The sequence below is a fragment of the Macaca nemestrina genome, chromosome 4 (assembly GCF_043159975.1).
Source record: "Macaca nemestrina isolate mMacNem1 chromosome 4, mMacNem.hap1, whole genome shotgun sequence".
NCBI classification, from domain to species: Eukaryota; Metazoa; Chordata; class Mammalia; order Primates; family Cercopithecidae; genus Macaca; species Macaca nemestrina.
Window position 1 is genome coordinate 163066977 of NC_092128.1, and position 13488 is coordinate 163080464.

Sequence of the window (13488 nt, forward strand, 5' to 3'; positions counted from 1 at the left end):
TTAAAAATGTACATACCTTAATTTAAAAATATTTTATTTCTAAAATGTGCTAACAATTACCTGACGCAGAGACACAAAGTGAGCCCATGCTGTTGGAAAAATAGTACTGATACACTTGTTCCATGCAGAGTTCCCACAAACTTTCAATCTTAAAAAAAATGCAGTATCTGTGAAGTTCAATAAAGCAAACAGCAATAAAACCGTACATGAGACCCAAAAGCAGAGAATCTGTCCTGGTGAGGTCAGAGAGATAATACAAGAAGGAGGAAGAAAAGAAAGGAGACAGAGAAGGGAAGGAGAAGGAGAAAGAGAAGAAAGGAGATTTGAAGAATGAGAGGTCTCGACGACTTGTTTACTGACTTTGAAGATGAAGGAAAGTAGCCATGAACCAAGGGACATAAGCAGCCTCTGGAAGTCAGAAACAGTCCTCAGCTGATGGTGAGCAAGGACAAACTGATCTCAGACCTGCAACCACAAGAAACTCAATTTTGCCACCAACCCACTAAGGAGAAATGAATTCTTCCCTAGTTACCCCAGAAAGGGATGCGGCCTTACCTACACCTTGGTTTTAGTCTGATGAGAACTATGTCAAACTTCTGACCTACAGAACTGTAAGGAAATAAACTTGCATTGACTTAAGCTGCTGAATTTGTGGTAAATTTGTTACAACAGCAATAGAAAACCCATCAAATGCTCTACTTAATCCAAAATCTTCAGAACAGGGATGCAGTAGATTTATTGCATGGGCATATCCTGAAAGCTACGAGCTTCCTTTAGTTTTTGCGTTTTCAAATACAAACCTCAACTGGCATCTTTTACAAACTACTCCATGCGCTTGTCATATAGCCTCCACGAGTAGGCTATAAATCACCATTATCTTGTTGACAAGGGCTATGATTCGTTTCACACATCATTGTTCATTAAAATAATGTGTACCTGTGCCTTAGTTCCCTCCCACTTCAAAGCCCGACTGCTAACAAATTTATGGTCAATTAATTTTAATGGATGAAGAGCCACTAAATTTAGTGGATAAAAACTTACAGGTTTTCCACTTTTGTAATTAGTTTATTTTATGAAATTTAGTGCCTATAAACAAATTACAATACAGTGTTCTTAAGACTGTCTTTTCCAAAATTTTCTTATAACAGTATTTAGCCTTATGTGAAGAAGGCATTTAATTATGTTTAAAGATTAAAATTATGTTTCTTTAAAAGTTACTTATTTTAAAACCATGATTACTTTCTTTTCTCTATAGTATTCAATTTTAAATACAAAGTACCCATGTTATATGTTGAATTGAATTCTTTCTGCTTTCCATTGTTTTCCAAGTATATTTCAATATTGAAGAGGAAAAACTTTCTGAAAGTTATGTAAAAAATATTTTTTTCTAGAAAAATCTCTGTGCTGCTTATTTACTATTATCCAGAAATATTGATCATAATTTTATTTGATAAAAGATTATATATTGATCCATGTTAGCAGGTGGTCAGTGTGAACCCACACATTTCCATGCTGAAAATTTTGCAGTTGAAATGCAATTTTTACAACACTGTTTAACAGTGTTCTCCAAAGGAATTTTAACTACCTAGACAGCTGGAGGGTGACAAACGTAGCTAAAAATAGACCAAAAAGATTTCTTGGTTGCAGAGGGGTCAATTACATTGTCTAAACCAGATAATTCAACAAGAAGAAATTATTCTAAATTTATGTTTCACAACCATACAGGAGCTGCTTGAAAGTGGGAAGAAATCAAATAAATGAGATCTAGGTACAAAGGGCTTTACATTCTATGCGTTTATGAAGGAGTATAGAAGCAATGGATTACGTTTCAAGGAAATGCCTTGGGGAAATAAAAAAAAAAAAAGGGCAGGCAAAAAAAGACTAGAGAGGAAGTATTCACTATAGTTTCAATAAAAGGTATGACATCCTGAGATATCAGCATATCAAAAAAGTAGGAAGAATTTTCATTTAAAAGTAAAATCGCCAAGTTTTAAAACCTTACTTGAAATGAACAGCAGAAATTTGCAACTAAAAGGAAAAGTGCCTCAGAATAAACCATTACATCTAGCCCATGATCATCTGTCCTCAGAAAGTTTCTACTTATAAAGTACACAAAACTTTTAGAATAAAGAAAAAACGTGTTTTTTTTTTTTTTTTTAGGAATTTCTTCATGCTTATGAATCCTTTAAAATACAATATGTCCAATAAAAACTCAATTTTTTTTTTCGTAGACAGTAATCCTGATTTCTTCTATCTTTTTTCCTTCTTGTTTTTTGGGGGATAAAAACACAATGTTTATCCACAGAGATCTCAATAGCTTTTTAGTTGTAAAATATTTCTCCAAAATACATAAATGTGAACAATATAATGTGTTTATGGATACGTACATATCAAATCATATTCTATCAACAATACAACAGTGTCTGACGTATGTGTGTGTGTACTTGTGCTAGACAGAACAAATTACTATTTACTATTTACTACTATCACAAGACAGTAATTACTGTTAAATACTCAGTTACTCTGATGTGAGGTAATGGCATAAAGTCCTTTGAACTAGGGCCTGTTTGGGCTCTGTGGAACATGCAGAATTTTTTTTCTCCTTACATTTATTCTACGAATCATCATATAAACTTCAAGAATTTTGACTAAAATATTAAATCATTCCATAAAAGAATATATTTTTCTACTTTACAGTTTCATTAAATTTATATCTTTTAGTTACAGAAATATTGTGCATTTCTTTAGACTCTAAAGCCCCACTGCCTGAAGTAACATATCAGTTCCACTACTTTCTTTAGGTTATTTTATTATAATTAATTTTTTAATGTACTATTGTTTCATGTTGTAATTGCTGCATAACAAAACTATTAATTCTCAAATGTTAAGTTTCTCGGCCGGGCTCGGTGGCTCACACTTGTAATCCCAACACTTTGGGAGGTCAAGGCGGGTGGATCACGAGGTCAGGAGATCGGGACCACCCTGGCTAACACGGTGAAACCCCGTCTCTACTAAAAATACAAAAAATTAGCCAGGAGTGGTGGCCGCGCCTGTAGTCCCAGCTACTCGGGAGGCTGAGGCAGGAGAATGGCGGGAACCCGGGAGGCGGAACTTGCAGTGAGCCGAGATTGCACCACTGCACTCCAGCCTGGGCGACAGAGCCAGACTCCGTCTCCAAAAAAAAAAAAAAGTTGTATGTGTCTCATCACAATGAGATATAGAACAAAACTTCAAATAGCTGACTCTTTTGTCGCACTCCACTTGAACTTTCAGTATCTTTTACTAATGCTGAAAATAAAGTATGTGAAATGTCTGAAAACAGGCCAGTGAAAGAAATATTAAAGCGCAAGCATGGAGTTATGCGTGTCAGTCAATTCTTAGTGTTGTTTATGGTGAAGCAAGGGAACTTCATCCTAGAAGCGCAACAGCAGATTTTTAAAAACTATGCAGAATTTTAAGGTTAGTTTTGAAAGATATAAACAGCATCTTCAAAAGTAGTTATTTTAAAAACTAAACTCTTATTTTGCATTTAATGAACAATGATAAAGTCAGGAAATTTACATAAAAGTAATTAATGTGCCTAACAGAATATTCACAGATTGTAGGGATAATGTATCAAAATTAAACATCATAAATATAGTTAACTTTTACTGAGCTCTTACTCTATTTCAGATCTTTTTAAAGCTGTCTTACAGATATTAACATACTTAAACTTCATACAAAAATGAATAACCCCGATTTTCAGAAGACAAAATAAGTTACACATTGTTCAAATTGCCTATAATTAGAAGATTAGTAAAATAGGCATGCAGTTTTCAAACCCAGAGCCTTCACTCTTAATTAAGAAATAATACAAGAAGTAGTAATTGCATATTGTACTATCAATGATGATAAGAGGTTACTGATGTTAGAATTAGTGAATAAGTTTTCTCTTTAACCTTTTCTATGCATACATTTCTCATTTACTGTGATAAAGAGGACAGTTACTCTTGCCTAGATTTTCCTTGCCCTTCTTTTCTATAGAAATAAAATACCCCTGAAGATGCCTATCCTTTCTGAAAATGTATAGTATTATAGTAAAAATACTTGCTATTGCTTTCTGATAGACATGTGGAAAATATCTTCAGACATCTCTAAGCATAACGAAAAAACAATTTATTAGTATATTTGTACTTCATGGAAAAACTTTAACAAGGATTACTTATTTATGCATAAATGACTTACTGAACTGAGATTTCTACCATATCCAAGGAAATAATTTGTTCAACATTAAAGTGCTGATTCACACTGTTTTCAAAATTTTTCTGACAAAGTAAATCTAAACAGAGAGTGAAACTGGCCTTCCTAATGGCCATGAACATCTTGCAATGGAGCTTAGTACAAAATAGCAACACCCTGTAAGTACCCCCACTTAATAAGACATCTTCTTAATAAGTATGAAATATTCATGTGCCTGCAATATATTTTAAAATAAGTTAGAGTTAACAGTAAATTATTTCAAATTGCCACTTTGGGCTGTCCCTTCTATTGAAATGTATAGGCCCTCTACCCCATTTTATCACACCCTATACCATTACCCTTTCTGAATATGAATCTATTCACATTTGAGAAGAGTGAACTTAGAATAAAAGATTGAAGACATGTGTTTCAGATTTGGAGAACAGAATAGCAACAACAACAACAGATGGAAGAGATTAGTAATGACTTGCCAGCAAAATCAGCAGTCAAGGTTATTGAACTTTGCTTTAGTTTGAATGTCCTCTCCAAAAGTCATATCGAAATTTAATGGCCATTGTGACACTATTTAGATGTGAGACTTTTAAGAAGTGATTAGATCATGAGAGGTCAGCCCTCATGAATGGATTAATGACATTATCACAGATTAGCCATTATGGGAGTGAATTTCTGATAAAAAACATGAGTCCAGCCCTCCTCTCTCTTGTTTCCTCTCACACATGCTCTCTCACCATGTAATGCTTTCCAAAATATTATGATGTAGCAGCAAGGCCCTCATCAGATATACCTCCTTCATCTTGAACTTTCCAGCCTTGAGAACTGCATGTCAAGAAATCTCTTTTCTTTATAAATTGCCCAGTCTGTGGTATTCTGTTATTGCAGTAGAAAATAAACTAAGACAAGCATCTACACAGGTGGCTCCAAATAAGGAATATTAAATTTTATATAGTATGTTACATAGCCTTTGAGATATAATCGACTTACAGTAATGTTAAGCCATTTAAAATGCATAGGTGGTGAGTTCAAAAGATGTACACATTTATGCAATCACAATTACATTTACAACATGAAATATTTCATTCTTATCTTTTCTCTGTATTCTGTTTGAATTTTTTCACTCTGCAAAATGATTTTGACATTCATCTGTTACATTGCTTGTCTCTCCACGTTGTCAGCGTAGAGAGATGAGGTCTCTCTACGTACGTTGCCTAGGCTAGTCTCAAATTCCTGGGCTCAAGTGATCCTCCTGTCTCAACCTCCTAAAGTGCTAGGATTACAGGTGTGAGCCACCATGCCTGGCCTTATGATTTTTTAATTGTCTGTATATTTCAATTATATTTAGTTTATTGATGGTTTTCATTATTTCAACTATGTATTTACTGATTTTCTCTCAGCTGAGTCTATCTACTTCTGATAGATGTTAAAACTTCTGATGATAATAGTGGATTCATCTATTTGTCCTTACAGTTTTATCAATTTTTACCTCATAATTTGATGCTCTGTTGTTAAGTAGATACATAGTAAAGATTGTTAAATCTTCTTGGAATATTGACCACATTGTTCTTATTTAATGCCCTTCTTTATCCCTGATAAATTTTCTTGCTCCAAAGTGTGCCCTCTATGAAATTAATATACTTGCTTTTACTTTATTTTGATTAGTGTTAGCATGGTATATTATTTTCTGTTCCTTTACTTTGAATCTATACTTGTCTTTATATTTAAAGAGAGTTTCTTCTAGACCCCTTCATTTCACCATATACAAAAATCGACTCAAGATGGATTAAAGACTTAAATGTAAGACCTAAAACTATAAAAATCCTAGAAGAAAACCTAGGAAATACCATTCTGGACATAGGCCTTTGCAAATAATTCATGATGAAGTTTCCAAAGGCAATTGCAACAACAACAACAACAACAAAACAGGCAAGTGGAAACTAAAGCTGAAGAGTGAAAGAAACTATCAACAAATTAAACAGATGACCTACAGAATGGGAGAAAACCTTCTCAAACTATGCATCTGACAAAGGTGTAATGTCAAGGATCTATAAGGAACTTAAGTATATGAGTAAAAATAACCACATGAATAAATGGGCCAAGGAAATGGACACCTCTCAAGACACACAGTTAACAAGAATATGAAAAAATGTTTAACATCATTGGTCATTAGAGAAATCCAAATCAAACTACAATGAAATACCATCTCATACCAATCAGAATGACTATTAATTAAAAGTCAAAAAATAATAGATTTTGGCAACATTTTGGAGAAAAGGGAACACTTATACTCTGCTGTTGGGAATGTAAATTAATTTAGGCACTATGGAAAGCAGTCTGGAGTTTTCTCAAAGAACTACCATTTAACCCAGAAATCCAATTACTGGGTATATACCCAAAGGAATATAAATCATTCTACCAAAAATACACATGCACATGTATGTTCATTGTGGCACTATTCATACTAGAAAACATGTAGAATCAACCTAGGTATCCATCACAGTGGACTTGACAAAGAAAATGTAGTACATATACATCATGGAATACTATGAAGCCATACAAAAGAAAAAATAATGTTCTTTGCAGCAATATGGATACAGCTGGAGGCCATTATCCTAAATGAATTAATGCAGAAACAGAAAACCAAATGCCCCATATTCTCACTTGTAAGTGGTAGCTAAACATTGAGTAAACATGGACACAAACTGGAACCTAATGGATACCAGGGTTTACTTGAAGGTGAAGAAAGGGAGAAAGGTGAGGGTTAAAAAACTATGCTCACTACCTGGGTGACAAAATAATTCATACACCAAACCCTGACACTCAATTTACCCATGTAACAAACCTGCACATGTAACCCCTGAATCTAAAATAAAAGTTGCAAAAGAAAAATATAAATAAATAAAGTGGGTTTCTGTAGATGATACATAGTTGGGCATCTTCTTTTATTCACTGTGACAGTATTGATCTTTAATTGGTGTATTTAAACCATTGACATTTAAAGTGATTATTGTTATCATTACATTGATATCTACCATATTTGTTACTAATTTCTACTTGTTGTTCATGCTCTTTGTTTCTATTTTCGTCTTCTACATTATTTCTGTGTTTTGGGTTTTAATTCGGCATTATTTAAGATTCCATTTTTCTCTAATTTCTTTAACATATCAATTATACACAAACTCACGTACATACACGAATATATATATATACCTTATTTAGTGATTGCCCTAGAATTTACACTGCATATTTACAACTAATTTATATTAACTTCTAAGTAACAGTATACTACTTTGCAGATAATGCAAGTACCTCATGATAACATATTTCTAATTCCTTCATCTTTTCTATCATCATTGGTCATTTAATTTATACATAAGTATACATGATCATACATAAATGTAGATATGCACACGAGTACACATAATTGAAAACATTTTGCTACTATTTTGAACAAATTGTTATCTGTTGGATCAATTAAATATGATAAAACTTGTATCTTACCTTCACTTATTCATTATTTGACCCTCTTCCTTTCTGTATGTAGATCAAAGTTTTTAATCTGTACCCTTATCTTCTCTCTCTGAAGAACTTTTTTCAATTTTATTGGGATATAACTGATGAAATAAAAATTGTGTAAGTTTAAGGTATACAACCTGATGTTTTGACATACATATACATTGTGAAATGATCACCATAATCAAGCTAATTAACATCCATTATTTCACACAGATGCCATTTGTATGTGTGTATATGTGTGTGGTATAAGAGCTACTCGATTAAAAATTTTCTAATATACAATAGAGTGCATTCACTGTGGTCAGCATATTGTATGTTAGGTCAACAGAATTCGTTCATCTTATAACTGAAAGTTTCTACCTTTTGACAAACACCTACCCATTTCTTCACTGCTACCCCCTCAGTCCTTTGTAACCACTATTCTACTCTCTGCTTTGATGAGTTTGACTATTTTAGAGTCCACATGTAAGTGATATCATGCAATATTTGTCTTTCTGTGTATGTCTTATTTTATTTAGCATAATGTCTTCCTCCCTGTTATTCTATGTTGTCATAAATGTTAGGATTTCCTTCTTTATTAAGGGTGAATTTCCCTGACAACACTTTTCATCTTTTTTATAATTGTCATTTTAAGAGTTGTAAGCTGATAACCCCTTACGGTTTTGATTTCTATTTATCTGATGATGAGTGATGCTAAGCAGCTTTTCATATATCTGTTGGCCATTTGTATGTCATCTTTTGAGAAATTCAAGAGTGCCAAGAATACACAAATAGAAAAACAATAGTCTTTGCAATAAACAATGCTGAAAAAACTGAATATTCACAAGCAGAAAAATAATATTAGATGCTTATTTCACAACATATACAAAAATCAATTCAAAATTATTTTGCAAACTATATATATGATAAGGAGTTAATATCCGAAATGTATTAAAAAACCCATGTAACACAATAGCAAATAAACAAATAAATAACTTGAATAAATCGGGGGCAAGAAACATTGAAACCTCTTCTATATCTTGCAAGGCAGAGCTTACTTGCAAAAAATTTCCTCAATTTTTGTTTGTCTGAGAATATCTTTATTTCTCTTTCACTTTTGAAAGATGCTTTTACAGAATACAAAATTGGTGATAATTTTTTTCTCTGAATGCTTTAAAGATTTCATGCCATTCTCTGCTTCTATGGTTTCCGAGGAGAAAATGAATGTAATTTTTACTTTTCCTCCACTATAGATGAAGTGCTGTTTCCCTTTGTCTGCTTTCAAAATTTTCTTCATCTTCTAAAGTTTGAATATGATATGCCTAAGTGTCAATTTCTTAGCACTTATTCTGCTTGGTGTTCTCAGAACTTCCTAGAACTGTGCTTTGGTGGCTGATGCTAATTTGAAAACATTCACAGTCATTACTGCTTCAGATATTGTTTCACTTTCTTTCTCTTTTATCTTCCTCTGGTATTCTCAATATGCATATATCACATAATCTGTAACAGTTGCTCCACAGTTAGTGGATATTCTGTTCTGCTTTTTATTTTTTTCTTTTTATTCAGTCTGTTTTTCCTTCTTGCTTTTCAGTTTTGGAAGTTTCTATTGTCATGTTCGCAAACTCAAAGATTATTTCTTAGCTGTGTCCAGTTTATTCATGGACACAACTGAAGAAAGTGTTATTCATTTCTATTATAGTGTTTATTTTCTCTAATATTTCTTTTTTATCCATTCTTAAAATTTTATCTTTCTGTTTAAATTACCTGTCTATCCTTGAATGTTGTCTACTTCTTCCATTGGCACCCTCATCATTATTTTACATTCCTAGCATGATAATTCCAACATCTCTGCCATATATGACTCCAATTCTTATACTTTTTTAGTCTCTTTAAACTGGTTTTTAAATGGTTGGTTTTTGCCTTTCAGTATGCCTTGTAATTAGCTACTAAAATCTGGACATGATATACAGAATGAATGAAATTCCAGCAAATAAGCCTTTAGTGGTATGATAGTAAGGTTAGGAGTTAAAGAGGGCAAGAATTATATAGTTCTATGGTTAAGTCTCAGTATTGGTGAGCCTGTGTTCCTGGACTACAAACTATATTAGTGACTCTCAGTGTTTCCCCCCCCCCTCCCTTAGGTGGGACTGGATGGCTAGAGAAGACTAAGATTGGGAATTTCCCTTCCCCCATCTAGAAGGCTAGAGCTAATTGGAGGTTGGTATCCCCTTTTCCAGGTAGGGTAGACGCTGATAAAATCCCATCAGGTTAGGCTATAGTAAAATAGTTTCTACTGAGGACAGTCATTGTTAAAAAGAACAGAATGCTCTGCCTTATGTTAAAATGATTTCTTTTCCTGTTATCCTACTAAAAGCATGAAGATATTATTTTTTTCCTAATATTTATTGTGAGGAGCTGGAATAGCTACTAAAAGTAAAACTCACAAAAGGATGGGGCCTCCCATGACTCTGTCCTGTGCTTTTTACTGTCAGACTTGTCCAACCTTAGCCTTCAGCAATCCGTTCATTACAATTTAGGTTTTCTTACCTGGGCTTCTGAGAGATTTCTGAAATTTGGAAGACAGTAGTTTGTTTTGTGATATCAACTTCTCTGACAGGTCCAAGAAGAATTTTTCATTTTTGAGTTTTGTTAAGCTTTTTACTTGTTGTTAAGACATGGTAGTTGACTTCTAAGGTGCTTATATGACAGATTGTTTGACATGATTTTTAAGGTAATAGGAAGTTGATCATTAGCATATGACATAAATAGAATCAATTTTTAGCAGATATTAATAATTTTATCTGAATATTTGCCAAAAAATTTATATTCTCAGATAAAACATCTCACATATAATCAATGAGAACAATGCTATTATAAAAACTTTTAAAAACAAAATTATCAAATTTATGCATTTTTCAATCATTTACATATTTTATATATATACACATCCATATATACACGTTATATATAATAAATATATAAATATATAAACAGTATATATCTTGTATATATACTATAAATGCTACATAAAATATATATAAAATTATAGTTTTTGTATTGTATATGATATTAAATATCTCATATTAAAATAAATAGAAAATAATATTTCCATTTTTATGTGAAAATCTTATTTGCAGTTTACCAAATTGCAATTTAACATTATAAAATATTAATTATGGCTAAGAGTTGGAAGAGTAATTATATCAACCATTTTGTTTTTTAATATATATACAAATACACACAAACACATACATATACTGAGGGTTCAAATATTATTCAGAGTTAGCTTCAACAATGCAAATTTTCCTCCAAGAGTTTCATATCTTAATTTGCAAAAATGAAAAGAAAGTGTGGTTATGTTATTATAAAGGATATAGCTTCTAGCTTCAGAGTGCTATACCTTGAAAGGTATTTGAATAAAACCTTGGGCATATTTCTTAATTTTCAAAAATTATATCTCTTCGATTGTAAAGTGAGAATAAGTACCTACATCCTACAGTTCTAGATGATGGGGGTGTGTACAAATGTGCATAAAGCACTTAACAACAGTGCCTAGTGCACAGCAGGCAGGCATTAAATGACAGCTATTACTAGATATTAACTGGACATGTGTTCTCATAAGTTCATATGGCCTGCTTCCTATGTTGACACTGGTAGTGATAAGGTAAAGGAAAAACAAAGTATATGGGTAATTAAACTGCCCCTAAAAATAAAGAAATACTATGAAGCAAAAAATAATAGGCAAACTTCTCCAAGTATCAAAGTTTTATATATTGTTCATATTTACTTGCTTTTTTTTAATAGGGTTAAATTTTTGAGTATTTGAGAAAAAAAGTATAAAAGATGTCTTTCTGAAGCAAAAAAAGTAGTCTATTAAAAAAAATGACCCATCCACTTTTTTTTTCCCCTCCAGAAATGCTGGGATTGCTGGCATTCTTTTTAGTCTTCCTTTTTTTTTTTTTTTTTTTTTTGTTGTTGTTGAAATAAACATGCTCTTCATATTTCCATAAGCCATGTCTCACATATTATAAAAGGGCATGCTAAATATAATTAAAAGTAGAGGCAGAAGCATTACCAGCAAAAGAGTGGGTAGCACTAAAGCACAATATTAATGTTCACAGTGAAATGTCATTGAGTCATCAAGGTTTGTGCCATATGGGTCTGCGGCTTAACTCATCCCCAAAGACTGTATTGATTTGCAATTACAACATATCTTGGGGTTAAAGAAAAAAATGTAAAAATTTTAGTTAATCAATTAGGATCACATTTTACCATGCTGAAAGTTATTTAATAAAAGATGATAGGAGCAGGAACCCACATCCAGGAACAGAGCCCTTTGGTCCTCCTTCAGAATGAATGGAGACCAGAAATCAGATATTTATGACCAAGAAAAGCAGAATTTCATTCAGCACTCCTCCCAGATCTTTAGAGTGTTGACTGAGGATGAGATGGGACACCCAGAGACAGGAGATGCTATTGCCCGGCTCAAGGAGGTCCTGGAGTACAATGCCAGTGGGGGCAAGTATCACGGGGTTTGACGGTGCTAGTAGCATTCAGGGAGCTGATGGAACCAAGGGAACAAGATGCTGATAATCTCCAGTGGGCCCTGACTGTGGGATGGTGTGTGGAACGGCTGCAAGCTTTCTTGCTGGTGGCAGATAACATCATAGATTCATCTCTTACCTGCCGGGGACAGATCTGCTGGTATCAGAAGCCGGGCATAGATTTGGATGCCGTCAGTGATGCTATCCTTCTGGAAGTGTATACCTACAGCCTGCTGAAGCACTATTGCCAGGAGCAGCCCTGTTACCTGAACCTGATTGAGCTCTTTCTGCAGAGTTCCTATCAGACTGGATTGGGCAGCCCCTGGACCTCATCACAGCCCCCCAGGGCATTGTCGATCTTGGCTGATTCACTGAAAAGAGGTATAAATCTATTAACAAGTACAAGACAGCTTTCTACTCCTTCTACCTTCCTGTAACTGCAGCCATGTACATGGCAGGAATTGGTGTGAGAAGGAGCACGCCAATACCAAGAAAGTCCTGCTGGAGATGGCAGAGTTCTTTCAGATTCAGGATGATTACCTTGACCTCTCTGGGGACCCCAGTGGGACCAGCAAAGTTGGCACTGACATCCAAATGCAGCCGGCTGGTGGTTCAGTGTCTGCAGCGGGCCACTCTGGAACAGAACCAGATCCTGAAGGAAAATTACGGGCAGAAGGAGGCCAGGAAGGTGACCCGGGTGAAGGCACCGTATGAGGAACTAGATCTGCCTGCAGTGTTCTTGCAGTACGAGGAAGACAGTTACAGTCACATTATGGGTCTCATTGAACAGTACGCAGCGCCTTTGCCCCCAGCCATCCTTCTGGGGCTTGCGCCAAAATCCACAAGCGGAAAAAGTGACCTGGAGACTGCAAGGGTATGAGGGGAGATTCTCAAAAAATATATGATTGTGTAAAAATAATTGATGATAAATGAGTGAATGAGAAGAAATGTTATATAATAGTCACTATATGAAATACAAAAATAAAAGATCAAATATTTCTATTTGGAATAGTCGTTCTTACCTTAAAATTACTGATAATAGAACTTTTTTTTTTTTTTTTGAGACGGAGTCTCGCTCTGTTGCCCAGGCCAGAGTGCAGTGGCGCGATCTAGGCTCACTGCAAGCTCCACCTCCCGGGTTTACGCCATTCTCCTGCCTCAGCCTCCTAAGTAGCTGGGACTACAGGCGCCGCCACCACGTCCAGCTAATTTTTTG

At 34.2% G+C, this 13488-nt stretch overlaps 1 pseudogene; it reads left to right on the forward strand.

The window, feature by feature from the left end:
- Positions 1-12062: 12062 nt before the first annotated feature.
- LOC105498553 (farnesyl pyrophosphate synthase pseudogene) lies at positions 12063-13152 on the forward strand (annotated as a pseudogene).
- Positions 13153-13488: the final 336 nt, after the last annotated feature.